Raw genomic sequence first — 19,208 nt, forward strand, 5'->3', positions numbered from 1 at the left:
ATACCTAAGTCAACGCTTATCAAATTTACATGAAAAACAAACGCCACTAAGATGTTTTTTCCAAGCGTCAGACTGGCACAGACTAAGAAGTGTGGCACCAGCACCGCAGCCCCGGGCACGGGGAGTGGGCGCTCTGATGTGTGGCTGGTGCAAACGCAAAGTCCCACGAAAAGCAATTTGACATTATCTATCCAAATCATAAAACTCCCATCCTTACGCCCAGAAATTTCATTTCTAGGATTTTTATATTCACCCATGTGAAGTGACATAAAATATGGTTTTTCAATGCACCACTGTTTATAATGACAAACGTCCACCAACAGGGACTAGATAAGTGAACTCTGGTGTAACCACACAACTGCACACCCTTGTTAACGTACACAGTGAAGACACTCTACATGCTCACAGGGAACAGAGAGTGAAAAAGGAAAGTTACACCATAAGCTGTCTCCTATGCTTCCATTTGGGAAAGCACCGACTAAGGGGGGGAAAACGCTATATATTCATCTTCATGCTACTGGCATCAAACTTACTTCTGGAAAGATACCCATAAAAACCAGAGTCACTGATGAGCTCTGGGGGAACTGTGGGGACATCTGAGCCAAGGCAGTGTCAGGAAGACTTTATATGTATGCATATACAGCCCCTTATGCCTTGTGAAATTACTCACCATGCACATATACTACTTGTCAATAAGTAAATAAGTGTAAATAAAAATTTCAGAAAAGTGATAAAGTGGGTAAGGTTGCTCCACACGGAGAGACGTGGGGAGAGTGCCAAGCCAACTGCTGAGTGAGCACAGAGAGAGCAAGCTGCTGAACAGAGCCGGCAGCATGGCCGGCGCCGGCAAACACGTGATACACCATGCACCTGCGTCACCTAAGAGATGCTGGGGGGCACATGCCCACCAGTTACCAGTGGTTATGTCTAGAGAGCAAGATCTGGGGGGACCCGTTCACTCCACATCGGACATTTCTAAACATTTCAGTTTTTTATCTGTATTAGTTTTATATCAGGAGAAAAAAAAGAACTGGATTCATGGCTGCTCTCCAGGAGCATTTACAGTTTTTAACCACTTGTCTAGAAATAGGAGTAGAGTTATAAACACGACCTCACCTCTGACTGTGAATTCTTCCTCTGTAAATTTATCCAAAGAATGTGATCAGTTACTGCCGAAGACTTACATCCTGGGAAAACACACACACAGAAGCGGTGGTGAAGTGGGACAAGGAGATGACAAAACAACCAGGTGATACGATCCCAAGAAAGCGGGGAACACCAGCAAACACACGCAGGAAGGGTCTGGAAGGAGCTGCACCGAAGCGCCCAGGGGTCCCGAAGGCTCTCCAGAGAGCAAGGAGTGCGGGCCCGAGGCTGTGGTGGCTGTTCCTTTCTTCTTTTACAACCTGTTTTCATAATTATTTAGCAAATGATCTGTTTTTGTTTCTCTTTAAAAAAGAAAATTAAGTATACTAATCATCTTAGAACACTTACATACAAACACGTTTTTAGAAAACTTATAATGAGAAAAATAACTTTATGCCCAAAAGACAGAAATCAAAAAACATATTTTGACAGAGCCTAAAGAAACAATTACCAAAAAGCATTAAGGGAAAATTATAGGAAGCACACTATAAACCATACAATCTCAAATGCGTGAAATACAAGGAGAGGGGGAATAAATATTAATGTAAAGATGAAGACTAGAATAAAGTGGACAAGTTTATCTGTCTACCTTACAAATACATTTAAATTTTTTTAAACCCAGGAGAACAAATCTGTCGTTGTACTATTTGGGTCATGTGACCCCTGAGTGTGGGTGTGGGCAAGGACAGGACAATCCAGGGCCGGGCCGCTCACTCCGCAGTCCCGAGCAGCAGAAGGCCCGCTGAGCAGCCACATGACCTCCAGCTGCAGGACGCCACGCCGCTCTTCTCTAACCAGTCTTTAGCGGGCCACATGACTGGACAGCAGGGCCATCATCCAGGCCTCCAAGAACCACACTTTGGAAAGGCCTGTGTATGGCAAGGAAGAGGTGGCACAGCACGGCATCGTCACCCTCAGGCCCAGGGCAACCCCTGGCAGCCCCAAGAGAAGTACCCCCAAATCAGGCACTTCTTAGAAACTCCCCCTGCTAATGACTCATGACTTTCTCGGACAGAGACAACAAGAGCACAAACATGTCCAGGTTCTGGCAAACACAGGCTCTGCCTTCCAAGATGTCTGTCCTTCTGCGTAACTGTGCTCTCAAGGCCCAGTAGGACGAGGATGCTGGCTTAAACCAGCAGTACACGCTAAAGGAGAATGAGGATTGGGGTAGACAGGAGTCTCAATGAGTTACTAGTGTGATATAGCTGCCAAATATGTGGTACCCACTGGGGCTGCCTTATTAATAATAATTACCAAGATTTACTGAGTGCTGACTATGTACCTGGGCACCAAACAGATGCCAAGCTGGGTTACATGGAACATGGAGGGCTTGAACACACCAAAACAGGCTGGGGCTAGCCTGGGAAAGAACAAGCCCAGGGAAGATGCTCACTGTCCGCCCTCACAGAGCTGGATGCCACAGAAGGGACAAAGCCTGGGCAGATGTCCTCTTAGAGCAGGAGACAACGGAGGCAGGCTGTGCCTGACAGCAGGATCGCATTCCCAACCGTCCAAGCCCCCAGACAGAGGGGGTCTCTGCTGAGACTAAGACCCTGCCCAGAGGTAAGGAAGAGCCCCCTATGGATGGGAAACCAGCCCTTGGAAGGGGAGGGGAGCTGTGGTCCCGACTCTCCTACTCTAGGGAACTTGGGCAACTGCAATAAAACCAGGGAGCCTCCATAGCATCTATAAACTGAAAATAATTGCTGCTGCATCAGGCTGTTACCCTGGCAGGCGTGCCATTCCTGGGGGTAGGGCTACCATAACATGCATCTGTGAATAGGGTCAGGGTTATTTCCCCACTCAGGTCAGTCAGCGAAGTGACCATCGATGAGTCCAAAACCCCCAGTGTGGCCCTCTAATCACTGAAATCGACAATCCATGATCCCAGGCACTGAGTGTCATGGCTTAAAGAGTGCTACCTGTGACGTGTTCCAACTGCTTCATTCAACAGATGTGGAATAAACTAGGGGAAGCTCAGGGAAGGACAGGGCCTGCTTCCAGGCAAAGTCAGACTAGACTCCTAGTTACCTCGCCACATTTCCAATGCTTTTTTTCTTTTCTTTTTGTTTATTTTGATTTGTTTTTAGAGAGGGGGGAAGGGAGGGAGAAAGAGAGGGAAAGAAACATCAATGACCAATGTGAGAGGGGAATACCAATGGTTGTCTTCCATACATGCCCCAACTGGAAACTGAACCCACAACTCAGGTATATGCCCCGACCAGGAAGCAAACGGCCACATTTTGGTTTTTGGGACAATGCCCAACCAGCTGAGCCACATCAGCCAGGGCTCCAATGATTTTTCTATCAAAACATCATGCCTCTCACCTCAAAACCCCATAAAATCATACAAAAATATGGTACACAGAGTTAATATGAGGGGCCCAAATAAGCTATAATACATGTTTAAATTATATAAAAACACNCAGGTATATGCCCCGACCAGGAAGCAAACGGCCACATTTTGGTTTTCGGGACAGTGCCCAACCAGCTGAGCCACATCAGCCAGGGCTCCAATGATTTTTCTATCAAAACATCATGCCTCTCACCTCAAAACCCCATAAAATCATACAAAAATATGGTACACAGAGTTAATATGAGGGGCCCAAATAAGCTATAATACATGTTTAAATTATATAAAAACACAATTCTGTTATATTACAAACAAATCATTTTAAAAGCAACTGCTCCTACTCGCTCAAATCCAGAAAGCCAATATGGAGACTGCTTGGCTGACTCATTTCTTTAAAGAGGTGTCAAAGGAAACAGAACAAATGAAATGTTTTCCCGCTGAAAAAATTTCCAGAATTCATTTATCAGCAAACATTTACTAAGCTCAAATGAACAGACAATGGCAAGAACGTATTACTGAGTGTTATCAGCAAGGGAAATACCAAGGAGGAGTGGGGCCTGGGTCTGAGGCAGGACAGACTCCATGGAGGAGGTGACTGATGAGTTACCGGTTTCGTGGACAGGAGAGGAAGGGTGTGCCAAAGACCAACAGCAAAGGACTTTAAATCCTCTATAGTCAGTGAATGGAGGATGGGTGGGTGGTGGATGCATGGACGGGTGATGAATGGATGAACAGATGAGTAGCTGGATGTTGGATGGATACGAGGCTGCATGGATGGATGACCCTGCCACCCTTAGTCACTGAAGGTATTCCTGAGGATCACAGTAGAGTTTTCTAAGAACCAGGATGATCTCTTCCATTTTCCACCAGCCACCCCCTGCAACAGGCTCAAGACGCGATGCTTAGAGGGCGTTATCTTCAGGAAGCAGCCTGGGAACAGGCTGGGGGAAAATACCATATGCCTTGCCTGCAGATGGGCAGAGGCTGTAAGCAGGACAAAGAGATATGTGCTTATTTGCTGGGAATTCCCTCTTTTCCACAGTTTTGCCTGGTCTGCCTGGCAGGAAAAAACCTGAGGAACTGAGTCAGCCCAAATCACAGCAGACAGAATTAAAAGGTAGAGCTGATGACCATCCCGCTGCACGTCTAGACCCCAAATGTCCCAGCCCCAGGAGAAATCTGGGTCCGCCGCACCTTTCTGCCCCCTGACCTGGACGTAACGATGGGAGTGGCAGTAGGACGGCAAAGTCATCACCCTTCAGACTCACCAAGCCTCCCCTTCGAGGCATCCCCAGACTTTCATAAAGGGCCCCGCTTCAGAGTGCTTGACCCCTCCTCACACTTCACCTCCAAGTAAACTGATCCCCTGGAGGTTCCAGAAATGCCCTTCTGTGTCCATTTGCCCAAGTTCCTCTGCCCAGGCCACCACCCTTCCTTCCCTACCACTTCCAGAGATCCCGTTCTGGCCCACTCCCGGAGAACACCTTCCCAGCTACTCAGACACAACTGTCTGGTTAAATAAATGTGCCACTTTCCAAGGCCCCAGGGCTCTTCATCATTCTGACCCAGGACTCTGCAATCCCTAGCTAATAGCTGCCAGGAAGGGCCTGGGACAAAATCCACTGTGAAGTGGGAACGTATCAGCCCAGGAGAACAGACAATTCTTGCTCCTGGCCAATATTCCTAAGTGGCTGTCTTTTGAGGTCATGCCGGCCAATTTGCGACTTTCCTACAGTAGCCTTCCTGCCAGGCACGGATGGTAACAAAGGAAGACGCACGTTCGAGAAACCTGCTGGGGTTTCAGAGGCCTCCAGCTGCTAACCAAGTTACCAAGGTGTGCACCTGCGGCAGTGAGCTTAATAAGTGCCAGGCACGTAACAGATGTTCCAGTAAGTGCTAGCTGATTGACTGATGGATTGCACAAGGAATTCCTCTTGATGGCAACTGCCACATTGTTTCAAATTCAAGGCACAGGAAAGAAGGTTTAGGATGGCCAGCCTGGTGTGAGAAGGACGTGTGAAAGAGGCGCTGCTGCCTGCTCTGACAGCCCTGGCCAGACGAGGAAGCCCAGCAGCGGAGTCCTGGTGTGTGTAGCGGGGCACGACAGGATGAGGGGGCCCTTGTTGGACCTCTCTCAACTGCAGCATTGGTATCATTTGAGGCTAGATAATTCTTTGACATGGGGGCTGCCCTCTGCACTGCAGAATGTTGAACAGCATTCCTGGCCTCTACCCACTAGATGCCAGTAGCAACCTCACAGTTGTGACAACCAAAAATGTCTCCACACATTGTCAAATATCCCCTGGGGAACAAATACCCATGTGGAGGATCACAGCTGGAATCCTCGCCTGTGGCAGACCAACCACCCCCATGGCAGCACTCAGAAACCCACTGCAGGACAGGGTCCTGGTCTGAGTGTCTGCAAACCCAGCTCGGCTCAGGGCCCTCTCCCCACGGCCGAGGCAAACCTGGAGACCAGCCAGCGTCTCTGAGACTCAGTTCACCCACCTGCAAACTGAGGCCACATTTCCAGGTGACTTCATGCTGAGGGCCCGCAGAAGGCACTCCGCTGCTTTGCGCCTTGCTGTCCTCAAAACCTCCAACGAGCATCTTCAATCTCTCCTCAAAAGCTAGGAAGATGCTACTGGAAATCCACTAAGGCCTAACCAGGGCCTCAAAACAGCTGTCGAAACAGTTTCGCCAAGTTATTCCACTTTTAAGAATCTACTCTAAGGAAATCATCAGAACTGCAAGTAAACATTTACACATAAAAATGTCTACTCCAGCATTCTCTATTGCAACAAAATGAGAAACAATCTGTATGTCTAAGGACACAAAGAAGGCAAAACCAAATATGACAACAGCAAACAAAAATATTATGGAGCCACTTTTTAAAAAATCACATAAAATTATTCACTAACAACATGGAAAAATGTTCATGATATAATGTTAAGTGAATCAATAGTTACAAGGCTATATACATAATAGAACTTCATTTTTTTAAGAAAATATAGAGCAAAAATAGCATTTCATACAAAATAATAGAGAAAAAGAGACTGGGAGACAATTTAATAAAATTTCCCTCTTTATGCTGTCCCTTACAAGTTTTTCAGCAATAAAAGGCATGTCTTAGTTTTAAGATCATGTAGAAAAAATATTTTGTTACTGTTTTTAATATTTTTTACATCAAAAGATTCATTTGCTTGAATCTTCAAGTTCTAAACCAGGGTTCAGATCTTACACACAGAGCCCCCAAGCCAAATAAAAGGATGCTTAAACCTAAGTAAAATAAAACTCAAGGAAACGGAAACAGAAGAGAGGGACCAGCAGGGTCTGGGCCCCTGGGGAAGCCCAAGGTGCCCTCAGGCTGAGTAGGGCTGGGCAGGGGCAGGTGCTCTGCAGGCCTGGCTGGGCCGGTAGCTAGGCTGCCTGGGGGGTACTCAGTGCTCAGGCAGGCAGCCAGCTCTGTGAGGATAGCTGGGAGCTGCCCATGGCTGGGCAGTGGTCTGAGAACATGATTCGCACTACGAAATCATAGTAAACAGGACTCACACACACCATGGGAGGGGGGTATGTCAGTCGGGACCCTCAAGCCCTGCAAAGCAAGGCTCCCAGTTCAGACTGCAAAGGAAGTGGATGTCAATCCAGTTCTACTGCCAAGTGGGCCCCTTGAAGGTAGGCACATAGCGGCAATGAGGGAGCACCACACTGGAGCACTGGGCCTCATTTGTTCTGGGCAAAACAGCTGGATTGGGGCTGGGGCCTGAGGGTCCTGGGGCTGAGAGGCTGGATCAGTGGGAAGGATGTGGCTCCCAGAGACCAGGAGGAGATGGAGATGCCTCCAGCCCGCCTCCACTTCCCATGGGTCTCCAGTGCCAGGGGAGTCGACAGGCAGTACGCCCTCATCCGCTTTATGAGTTGCCTTCGGGAGTGTGGACTGAGCAGAGAACTGCGCACACACGGGCAGGCAAGAGTGCCGCGCCTTCAGTTCAGCTCAGTCCTCTGAATGGCCACCATCCCAACCAAATGCACAGTGGAAGCCACAGCTCGACAAGTCCCATGTTCAAACGTATGAAAGTTCTTTTTATGCTCTCTTAAAGTCCTTGCCAATATGTACTTGAAATATTAGCACAAAACTAACAGAGTCTGCACTGCACGACAGTACAAATCGCAAAACCCACCAAAAGCTGGTCCATGTCATCAGTTGGAGGCATTTAAGAGCCTGTTTCTCCAAGGCCAGCAGGACTTTAGTGACAAGAAAGGCCACCATTTCCAGGACCCTGACCTTGAGCAAAGGTTATGCTGGGCTCTCACTCAAAGCGCTATTTAATACTAAAACATATTTGTAAGGTCCTAGAGCTGGGTAGCTCAGTTGGTTGGAGCACAGCCCCCCCCCCATCAGAAGCCGTCAGGGCACATATCTATGTTTGGGGTTCCACCCTTAGTCAGGGTGCATACGGAAGGCAACCAATGGATGTTTCCGTCTCACATCAATGTCTGTCTGTCAGTCTCTCCCCCACCCAAAACCAATAAACATATCGTTAGGTGAGGATTTTAAAAATAAAGAAGTAAATAAAAATAAAATACAATACACCTGTAAGGATTCACTCTGAGCTGTGAAGTGAGGGCCACAGACAGAAACCATGTCTATCCCGATGCTCCAGTTGTCCCACATCCATCCAGGCTCTTTCTTGCCTTCTTGCTCCAAAGGAGACTGAAGTCATAGTGAGGAGACAAGACACTCCTAAAGTATGCTGACAGGGTGCAGGGAGCAGTGCGGTGAGCTGGGGCCAGGGTGTGAGCCAGCATTTCGGAGCACACCAGCCACAGGCTGACCTCCTGGGTGGGGTGGGCAGAGAGGCAGGCCCTCTCCCCTAGCCCATTCCCTCCCTGCTCATAGCAGGCTCCCTTCAGCTCTGGGGCTTGAGGCCTTTACAGCTCTGGCAGGCCAGCAGGCACCAGCTCCCCACACCGCCCTCTCACTCCTGCCAGTCTACTTCCATCCCACCCTCCTTAGGGAACCCTAAAGACATCACAGATGCATCCCTGAGTCAAACCTCAGGGTGGGTCAAGCTACCACAAGACCTGTTCAAACTGTGAAACGGCAAACTAGACCCAAAGAGGACCCAACTTCTGCCCACTGTGGCCTTCAAACAATGAGACAGCTATCATGATACCAGCACGTGCAGTTTCTTCCACAGAGAAAAAGAAAGGGGGCTTTCTGACCTGGGGAGCCTCAGGTCAGAACTCGCAGCACAGAAACTAAGGTGCTGGTCTCATATGCTCACTGCTCTCTGGCTTCTCCAGGGCCTGAAAGCCGTCCTCCACAGCAAAGCCAGAGCCGCCGACAGTCTTGGCCACCGTTCTGGGAAAGAGAGCCCATTTCTCGGCGATACTCTGGAGCAAAAGCAGCTCAGTTCTCAGCCAGGTTGGTTTTGCCCCAGCCTCTGTCCAGTAATAGCTGGCCAGGCAACTGCAAGTCTTACAGGCTGCTGAGGCCAACCCTCGGGTGCCATCCAGCTGTACACATGTGAGTGCTATTCCTCTGTTGATGCAAAACTCACAAAGGAATTGAGGAACATCACAGGAAGAAAGCACGCGTCCTGATCACCCCCACCCATAAAATCCTTGATAAATTGCAGACCTCAGGGCCCCACTCTGCAGGAATCCTCATTCAGTAGGTTCTCGCTGAAGCCTGAGAATCTGAATTTTAACAAGTTTTCCAACTGAATCCCAACCAGTAGGCCCAGGCAACTAGGAAATGCTTGAGGCCTTCAGCTCAGCTTTGCCTTTATAACTCATTCCCATTTCTGACTTCATTCTGTTTTGGGTGTAAGTGTTTCACAGAAGAAAAAAAAGTCTTCTACTTCATAAAGGGACCTGGTAGGTAAAATTCTTACTGATATGTATGTATATCAGCCTAAACAAACATATCACCTATGCCACATTTACACTTAACAGGAAGCTTAACCTAAATACTATATTATGTGCTACACCTACAGATGAAGAAATCTGAATTACATTCAAACCCTACCACCCTGCTCCATCCTACCATCAGCAAATCTGAAAACCCTTGGCTGCGAAACTGCTGAGTCGGATTTCTTCCCTCCCTACATAAACAGGCAATGCAGGCACACTGCCTCAGCCAATGAAACCAGAGCAGCCCCTCACCTTGATCTCCTCAGACAGCTGGGACCAGCCCTAAATACTGCCTGGACACACAATGCATCACCACGGCACAAGCCGCCGCTGTCAGTTGAACTGTCTGAGTGATGTGCCTTCAACCTGTCATCAGGCTGCAATGACCTCAATCTTTGGAGAAGTCAAGTCAAAACTCTAACCTTATCTTCAGAGATTCAAGACATATTTATATGTCAGGCTTCCCTTCAACTTGTCTGCAGCCTTGAGGAGAGTCCGAAAGGCCATCACAGGCCGAGTGCTTTCCCTGCCTTCTCCAATGTCCCCAAGTCCACCCCCATCCAGGCTCATCCTGTGACCACATCCAGAGATGCCCCAGGCCTACAGCTGGCTAAGGAGAGTGACTGGCAGGGGAAGGTGGGGGGTATTCCTTCAGAGGTGCTTCACTACACTGCGCCCAGAAGCAAAAGCAATGACAAGACCCCAGACTTCCTCCAGTCCCTGGCCTTACCTCTCTGATTCTCAGAGAGGGCTGCCAAAGGTCAGGGGTGCTGGCTCCCAGGACTCTGAAGCTGGAAGCCTGAGAGAGCCTCTGTGCCAGCCCCTCTTTCCACAGAGAGGTAGATCAACTTGCCACAGGGTCACTCAGCTCTTGAGTGAATAATCTTGCTCTCCCTGAGGGTAACCCCAAGGGATTCAGGCACATTTCTCTTCAGAGCGCATTTATCCATCATTTGTACTCTCTTCTTCAACTTTTTCCAGAGGAAAACAGCCTGAAAGAACAATAGATAAGAAAGTCTTCCTAGCAGTTACAGCAGGGGTGTGGGAGTCAGGGCAGGGGGAGGTCTGCCCAACTTTCTACACCACTACCACCTTCATACTAGGCAAGTACTAATGGATAGTCTCTTAGGATAGTCTTAACTAGCCAATGATGCAGATGGAGATGGGGGGGTTGCGTCAGAGCCCCTTTACCCTTCTCCTCCCTGCTCAGCCAGCCTCATCCTTCAAGCCTTCCTTCATTCCCGAAGTGGAGCTAGTTCAGTCTCATGGGATATGGTACCTTGATGATCATGTGGGAACTATTTAAATGCATTTGTGATCTCCCCCAAATGGAACCTGGTGACACTTCCATCCCCGGCCTCGAAACCACTGCTTGGTGAACTGAAGATTCTCAAAGAAAGAATCAACAAATTAAGAGCTGCTTCCTGGCCATCAAGGTCTGCCTGCCTACACAGCAAATACTTACATACTAATCTCCCTATCTCAGGTTTAAAAACATGAACTTGTGTTTTGTTAACTCCCAACATAATGAATGAGTTTAAATATTAGAAGTTGAAATTATTAAGTAAATCATTTCACCTGCAAAGCTTCTATTTGCATAACATTAATTCATGATGGCAGCTAAAACAAATTCATCACATTCTGTATATTAGAAGCTGATTTATGTAGGAATTGAAAAAAATCATGAGCTCAAAATTAGGTTGACATGATGTACGTGCTCAATGGAGAAAGATTTTTCTCTTTCGTTCTTTTCCTCTTTTTTTTAAATCATCCAAACAACTGAATTATGGTGAGAAGGAAAAGGATCTCAGAAGCAGAAAGCAGACGAAGGACTGGCATCTGGGAAGATGAATAATGCTACCGCCTCACGTGTGTGGCAGGCTCTCAGTGCGCGTACACACACTCTCCAGTTATTAATGTCAAGTATGCCAAAGATACTCTGGAAAATCATTACCATTCATCACCACTAACCGCCATTAAATTTCAATCAATTCAACTTAGCACAAGTGTACTTGAGCAGCCCTTACAGTTCCTTATAAATGTGGCTCAAAAGTAGAGCTGACTTATTGCATTGTCCACAACACAAAGAAGCATTGCTAAGCATCTGCTTGGACCCGGGACAGATGCTCTTTTAACACCCTAAAGCATTCAGAGATCTTTTTTTTTTCAGAGCGCTAAGAGGTCTCCAATCCCTACAGGTCAACACAAGTGGCAGGGACAGGAGGGCACTATTTTGAGACACCACCATTCCTTTTCTGCCTCTGGGGTAAGGACAAGGCATAAAGAGGACTTCCTGGTAATCAGTCTCACGGATGAGTTACAGAAAAAGTTTCTGAACCACCAAAAGTTTGGCAGCGTGGCCCCTCTCTCTCCTGGCTCTGGTGAAATGCTCTCAATTCACTCTGCAAGCTGGAAGCTAAACTCAAAACCCTGTCTGCAGGGTAGGGGAAGGGCGAACCAATCCAAAGGGGGAGGGGAGTCAGCTGCAGTCCAGTGGTGGGAGCACCTTTTAGAAAAGGCGCCTTTCCCAGGTGGGTGCAGGCTTACAGCGTCTGCTCCCAGCGGGGACCCTAAGACCACGCTCGGGTCTCTCCCCGACAACAAAGGGGTTGACATGAGCCACTCTGAATCTGGCTGCTGGCTTTCTTCCCAACTCACCACGAGCAAGGTCTAGCCTGCCACCACTAGCCAAAGGTGGCCCTGGCAAGTGGCCGGTGCGTTGCCCTGACAATGTGGCCATTGTTTGGCACCACAAACCAAGCCCGCATGCGGGTAGGAGGAAAGCAGCATGGCCAGCTCGTGGGCACTTGGCGCGAGGTCCTCGTGGGCTGGGCACCTGCCTGCCCCAGAGCCAATCCTCCAGGGCCAATCCTCCGCAGGGCAGGTGATGGAGGGGACCCGAGGAGAGGGAGATAGAAGCCAGACAGGAAACACAGGCTGAAGGGGGAAGCAGAGAGAGAAAGAAAAAAGACTTAAGAGAGACACAAAGGGGGTGGGGAGCAGTGTGGGGGAGAAAGGGAGAAAAATTAAAAGATACAAAAGGAAAGAGGAGACAGAGGATGGGAAGAGGGGAGGGAATAAAAAGAAAAGACAAGAGGGAAGGGAGAAAGACAGAGAGAGAGAGAGAGAAAGAAAGAAAGAGAGAGAGGGAGGGAGGGAGGGAGGGAGAGAGAAAGGGAGAAAAAAGATTCGGGGGAGGCAAACGGACAAACAGATGTACAATGGAATCGTACCGCAGGCTGCCCAGGAAGCCTCTGGAAAGAGCAAGAGTTCATCCTGTTTCACAGAGGGAAGCAGCTCCAAACCCAACCGAGTCAGCAAAGCATAATCACACCAGGGGCTTTGCTTAATTGCAGGTTTGAGAGTTAGGGCTGGAGAAAGAGAGAAAAGAGAGAAACTTAACTATGTCCCAGGGAAGGCCCAGGCACTCAAATGATCTGTATGGCTGGAGAACACAAAGACCCCACCTACAAACACATACACACACACACATACACACAGCACAGCCCACTAAACCAGGACCCTAGAGGACCAGGCTGGGGTCCGCAGCATGGTAGATTCAGGCTGGCTGGCAACAGCTACAGGCTGGCGGGGCCGGGCAGGACGGGGACAGGGGTGGGGGCGCGGTGGCGGTGAGGGGTTGCTGAGCTGGTCCTGGCCAGCAGTGAGGCCCCGGACTGGGAAGGCCCCACCTCCGTCAGCAGCAGGGCCACCGGCCCTCCACCACACTCACTCTGGGAGGCCAGGGGCCCAAACCCAAAGGGGGAAATCAATCCTATGCTAATGAATAAAAAGTCCCCTTTATTTTAGTGCTGTTTTTGGTTCATTAAATTTTCCACAGATTTGCAGAGAAGAAAACATAATCGATAAACCCTGACAAAAGTAAATGTGTGAAAAAGGCCAGGGAATGGAAAAGCAAGATAAAAGTGATATCCGATTTCAGCAGATGACCAGCTGGGGCCACTGACGAATCTCAATGGACCATGGCCCTTTTTGGGCGTCCCTTCTCCTTGCTGAAACTCTTCATTCAAGACAATAGTAAATGCACTACAACTTTTTTCTTATGCTAATGCATGAAACCGGGCACTCAGTTAAAACACTCTTCCCAGCAACCTGTTTTTTTTAAACAACACACATGCACCCACACAAAACCACACTAACTTATTCAACTTAAACCAAAATCACAAGACAGTTTAATATGTACTCTTTGGTCACATCTTAAATGGGTTATTTTCTCCATCTGTATAAAAGAAACTAGGATCAGAATGCACACAGGATTATTGGGGACGCTTTTGTTGACGGAAGGAACTGGGGAAAGTAAGATACTAACCACGCAGAAAATGAGCTGTTATCATTGGCATACTTTTCAATGGCTTTAAACATAGTTTTGAAGGTGAAGGATGTCTTTGTCACCCTCAGAATCTAAAAACAATGACCAATGATTTGTCTTCTTAAATCCTTTATATTCCACAGCAAACACTCAAATTAATTACAGAGAAAATGAGTAATATTGAATCTGGAGTCCTGTGTTTACTAGAAAACCATGAAGCTGTCGCTCTTTATCAAAAGACACTACCAAACACGACTGTCCAATGAGGAAACCGTGAGCCTTGCTCACTGAAACTGCTGCATGTTGTGCTTGCCCGTACAATCCCTATTCTGCCTCTCTGTTTTCTGGAATCTGAGAATACAATTTCTCCCTTTGGCACTCTTTACATGTTTCATTTGTCCATGTCTCTGACACACTGAAAAGAAGAAAGGGGAACTGCTTCCCCAGGGTTCCTTTTCAAAGGGCCCTGGCCCAGTGGGAACAGCTGCAGCTGTCCACCCAAGGTCCACCTGGTCACCTGGCCTAGCAGCCCCCAGGCACCAGGAAACAGGCCGTGGCTCAGGTAGAAACAACCCCCCAACCCAAAGAAGCAAGGCTGGTTTGCTCTGGGTCCTTCAGGCCAGCATCATGAGTGAGCAGCTCTCAAATGAAAGAAGCCCTGCTGAACACACACCTTCTCCAGGAAGAGACAAGCTGCCCACCCCAAGAATACATACAGATGCAGGACTCCAATTTTGAGCTCTAACAAGCCAGCCACCTGTGTAGGGGTTACACAGGCTTTCAAAGTGCACAGGACAACCTCCAGGTCCCATGTAAAGGGAACTGCTGGCATCTGTGAGGTGAATTCCACCCCCCGCCCCCCACCCTACACCCCCCCCCCCATGGAGGAAGGGTGTTTATTAGGCAAATATCCAATTTTGTCTGCGTGCCTGCTGAATCCCCTGGTTTGTTAATCCAGCCCTAGGGGTTACTCTGTATACAGGGCACTTGTGGGAGCACAAAAAGCATGAAGTAGTTGTGTATTTTTCAGTTCACAGTGCAAACAAGCCAGCTACAGTACACAGCTCCCGGGCTGAGCCCCCCAAGCCAGGCAATGAGCAGCTCACTAACAGCCCTGCAGTCCCCTCTGCTAACCAGGCAACTCAAAGAACCTCCTCCATTCAGTGCTCTCCAACAAGTGGTCTGGAGCATCCCTGAGAAAGTAGAGTGGCACTCCATCCTAAGGCCAGTAGGCCAGAAGGGCCTAGTCTAACTTCACACACACACACTTCAAGGTGGGACAAGTCAAAAGTTCCCTCCAAGGCCACAGCCAGAGTCAGTGTGAGTTTGCAAACAGCCTGGGAGGTTCTGCCAAAGGAGTCTGAACCTTGTGTGAAAGCCCCTCAAAACAATTCCCATGGAAGACAAAAACATCTCCAATAGTCCCACCTTGTTTCTAGGTGAGCCTAGCCCTGGTTTAGGAGTGTCTCTCTCCCTCGTATTCCCACCCACTGATTGAAAACAGAATGCTCTGACCATAGACTCTCACTCAGATGCCAGACCAAGGGAGGGCCGGTTCACCTGAGGGCTGTATCTCCTGGGCCCCAGTCTCCTCACCTAGAATGGGATCTTTCCACATACGTTACACCCCCAGAACCACTAAGTAACCTCGCAAAAGTAGCATATTTCTTAAAGCAGAGGATAAATACAAAACCACCCTAAATATTACAAAACTAACTCACTTGAAACTCTCAGGCAAGTGACAACTTTCCCCATGTTTGGGTTTGAGTGGAATTTAAATCTCGGGAAGAACATTTCCACAATTTCCTGTAACCCTCAGCCGTAGGAGGGAGCAGCTGCAAGTCTAGGAAAATGAGAGCAAGAAAGATGAAGAGTAAAAAGAGCGGTCAGAGGCCTGAGAGTGAGATAGGCCCTGGAGAAGACGTTTTCTACCTGTTCTAGATTATACAGTGTAGATTTACTGCCCCAGGGCAAACCAGAAGCTGGGAAAGCCTGGAGTGCATCAAAACTCAAAGCAGCCAGGCTTAGCCAAGGTGCCTTCCCCTCCCCTGGGAGACCTGCCTAGGTAGCACACAATGAATTTCCTCCCGAGTGAACAACTGCAAGGACACCCTCGGTCCCAGGCTTCCGGACTTGGGTAGAGGGAAGGGAACTCCCAGCCAAGGTGAGGAAATGGTAGGGGAGGGGTCTTGTAGGTGAGGTGGCCGAAAACAAACAAACCTCGTTAGGGGACTTGTGACGGACCGCCTATTCCCCTGCTTTCCACCGCTGTATATTTTGGATTTCACAGTTTATTTACTTTACTTTTTGGCACCAAGCCCCCTGAGCATGCCAATACAATATTTGTTTAAACACTATTTTATGCCGCTTGCGAACGAAACGTTTACTTTCAAATTCTCCAACATCCCCCAGAGCCTCATCTGCAAACAGTATGTGAGCGTTTTACAACTGCTTCCTTTATCTGAAGCTGTCGGGATTAAACCTCCACACGGCCGGCGAGGGCAGCGGGCGGGAGGCCCAGGACTCGGCCGTGGCCCCCGGGCTACAAAGCCCGCAGGGGTGGCGGTACACCCAGAGCGCTGCCGGGGCAAGAGGGCAAAGGAGCGAATAAGACCCCCACTGCTGACACTAGACGCTAGGGAAAGATCTACTGTACCAGCCGGGATCAACTTCGAGAACCCCATAAGAATCATGCAAAAGAGACAGTGGTAGGGGGAAGCACTCTGGGAGGGACCCCAGGCCGGTGAACGTCTCTGCAGCGGGTCACCAGGGTGAATCGCGCGGCTCCATGCAGATACTCCAGCAGTAAAAGTCGGGTTTCCTAGGAAATGACAACAATTCCTGCCCGGCTGAAAAGGCGCCGAGTTGGGTGGACTTCCAGTTCCCTGGGGCTGGCGGAGCGCGCGCGCGCGCACACACACACACACACACACACACGCTCCTTCCTCCTCCCCTCCTCACACCCCCGCCCCCATCAAGGGAAAATGCTCCCCTCCCTAAACCCTTAATAGGATTGGCGCCCAACTCTCTCCGCGCCTCTCCCATCCATCACACACAGATCAAGTTGCAGTAGTGGATTTTTCAAATTCCTCAGCAAATATACTTGTTGAGCGATTGGCCCGGGGTGGGGGATGTTGGGGGGCAGGGGGAAGACGATGAATGGGGGCGGGGATGAGAGTGAGGGTGGGGGGACCCGAGGACCCGGCGAGGGATTACGGGAGGATCCCTTCGGGAAGTCAAGCGGATCTTGGGGCTGAGGGCAGGAGGAGGAGGAGGGGAAAAGCGAGGAGGGTGAACGGAGAGGAGAGCCTGACCGGGGGGGAGGGGGCGGCAAGGCCTGATGAGGGGGAGGAAGGAGCGAGGAAGAAAGAAAGGCTGGGCTCCGAGACGGGTCGCTCGGAGAAGTGCAGTAGGAAGTTAACTAGTGGCTGGCTGCAGCCCCTCACGCATAACACACTTTCCTAAGGCATACTCCCGCTGACCACCTCTCAGAGCTCCGCAGCTTCCCAGCCTCCGGAGCTAAGCCTCTCCACACACCTCTTGCAAAAACAGCCCCAGGCTCCGGCGCGAAGGCCGGCGCGACTGTACACCCGGAGGACAGAGGCTCTTATCCCCAAGTTAGAAAAAATCGCCCCCCAATCCCGGCCACGAGTTCCTAGTCCTCAAACTCCCCGGTTATGTCCCTGCCCGCCTTGGTCAAAGCCCGAACTGGGGCCACCCCACTTACCCCAGGGCCCCCTGAACCCGGTGCCCCAATCCCCGCGCCCAGGCACCCTCCGAGACCGCACAGCATCCCAGCCAGCCAGGGTTCGGCCGGTATGGGGGCACTTCTCAACGAAAAGCAAGCAAAAGAATGCCAGTGCAACTTTACCGAGGAAGACAAAAGTTTACCTCTAGCAAGCAGGTGGTCTCTCGGAAGCCAGGCGGTGACTGCAAGCCCCCATCCCAACTTGGCTGGCGCGGCGACACGCCGCGGGCTGCCGTGTGTCCAGGATCAGTCTGGCCCGGCGGGTCAGGCCAGACAAGAGAGGGGACTAAGAGGCCGGCGGGGGTCGGGCGGCCCCAACAGCCGGCGGGCAGGGAGCACCCCAAAGCTTCGTCACGTCCTCGCCGCGCGACCCGCGCTCCTTCCTCCAGCTCCTCCGGCTAGCCCGGCTCCTCCTCGCCTGCCTCAGCGGCTACCGCCGCTTCCTCCCACTCCTTCTCGAAGTCTCATTGATGGGAGTTTGAAAAAAAGTCTGCGGAGCCGTGCTGCCTCGGCTGGCGAGCTCCAGCACTCCCGCAATCCGGGCGCCGACAGTCGGCGTAGCGCCCCCGCGCGCACGGCTGCAGCACACCCTGCACCGCACACCCGCCCGCGCCGTGCGCAGCCGCTCGCGAGGACCCTGGGGACCCAGACGGGAGGAGGTGGCCGAGAACGCTCCTCCCCAACCCGAAGTAGAGAACGTACACCAAGGAAAGTTCGAGCAGTGAACGGAAGAACGCACCAGTCTCCAACACTTTTTTTTAGGCGCCGGGTGCGGGCGGGGGCAGGAGGGGGGAGGTGGGCGGGGGTATACAGTTGCTAACTCAAGTCAGATGAGCTTCGGAGCTGAGGTTTAGGAACTGCTCTGTTTTCAATCTCTGAAATCACCCGCCCTCCCCACCTTCTTTTTTTTTTTTTTCCCTCCGCGAGGAGATGCCCGGGTCGCTGCTCCCAGCGCACTCGCTTCTTCGGGACAGCGGGGCGAAAACCTGGGACAGAGGAAACGGGTGGGTATGATCCCTGGCTCAGCCCGGGCAGGTGCCGGGGTCCTGCCTGCGCCCCCGCCACGCCTGGCGGAGGAGCCACTTGAGCTCAGGTTGGGGAGAAGCAAAGCAGCCTTCTAGAGTTAGCTCATGTGTGTTTTGTAAGGAAGGTTTTTTGTTTTGTTTTGTTTTGTTTTGTTTTGTTTTGTTTGTAGAGACTCCACTGGAGCTGCCACAGCCAGATGGAAGTAATCAGAACCCAACAACAGAGGAAGAAAAATCCTCACAGAATTTTTGGGCCAAAGTGTGTATGGTGTGTGTAAAAGAACTTGTTAAACAAACTAGGTGACTAGTCCTGGGCCCTCGAGCTTCACCACAGTCCAGAACTGAGCTTCCAGGCTTAGAGAAGCACAGGAACAGCTGGCCAAAGTGTCCCCCAACCCCTTAGGGACCACCAACCTGTCCAGGACTGAGGGCCTTCACCCAAAAAGCACCTCGTTGAGAGATTTAAAAAATTTTCCCCTTAACATTTGTGGAGCACCTACTTACTATGTGCTAGGTGACATGTTTTATTTCTTTATTTTACTTAACCTACAAAACTCTGTGAGATAGGTTCTGTAGTACCCCGTTTTACAAGGTGGGAAGACTGAGTCTTAAAGAAGTTAAACTTGTCCAAGGTCAGAGCACTGATGTCCTCCTCTGTGAGTGTCAGTAGGTTGTTCCATTTGT

General features: G+C 50.1%; 1 protein-coding gene across 1 annotated transcript in view; it reads right to left on the reverse strand.

Annotated features, from left to right (window-relative positions):
- GLI2 (GLI family zinc finger 2) overlaps positions 1–18,027 on the reverse strand; it is a 249,886-nt gene extending 231,859 nt beyond the window's left edge. The window contains exon 1 of the mRNA XM_037049863.1: positions 17,643–18,027. The gene's annotated coding sequence lies outside the window, so the exon portion shown is untranslated. The remainder of the gene's footprint in view (positions 1–17,642) is intronic.
- Positions 18,028–19,208: the final 1,181 nt, after the last annotated feature.

This window comes from Sturnira hondurensis, unplaced genomic scaffold, assembly GCF_014824575.4.
Source record: "Sturnira hondurensis isolate 20B ecotype Veracruz unplaced genomic scaffold, ASM1482457v3 Scaffold0006496, whole genome shotgun sequence".
Classification (NCBI taxonomy): Eukaryota; Metazoa; Chordata; class Mammalia; order Chiroptera; family Phyllostomidae; genus Sturnira; species Sturnira hondurensis.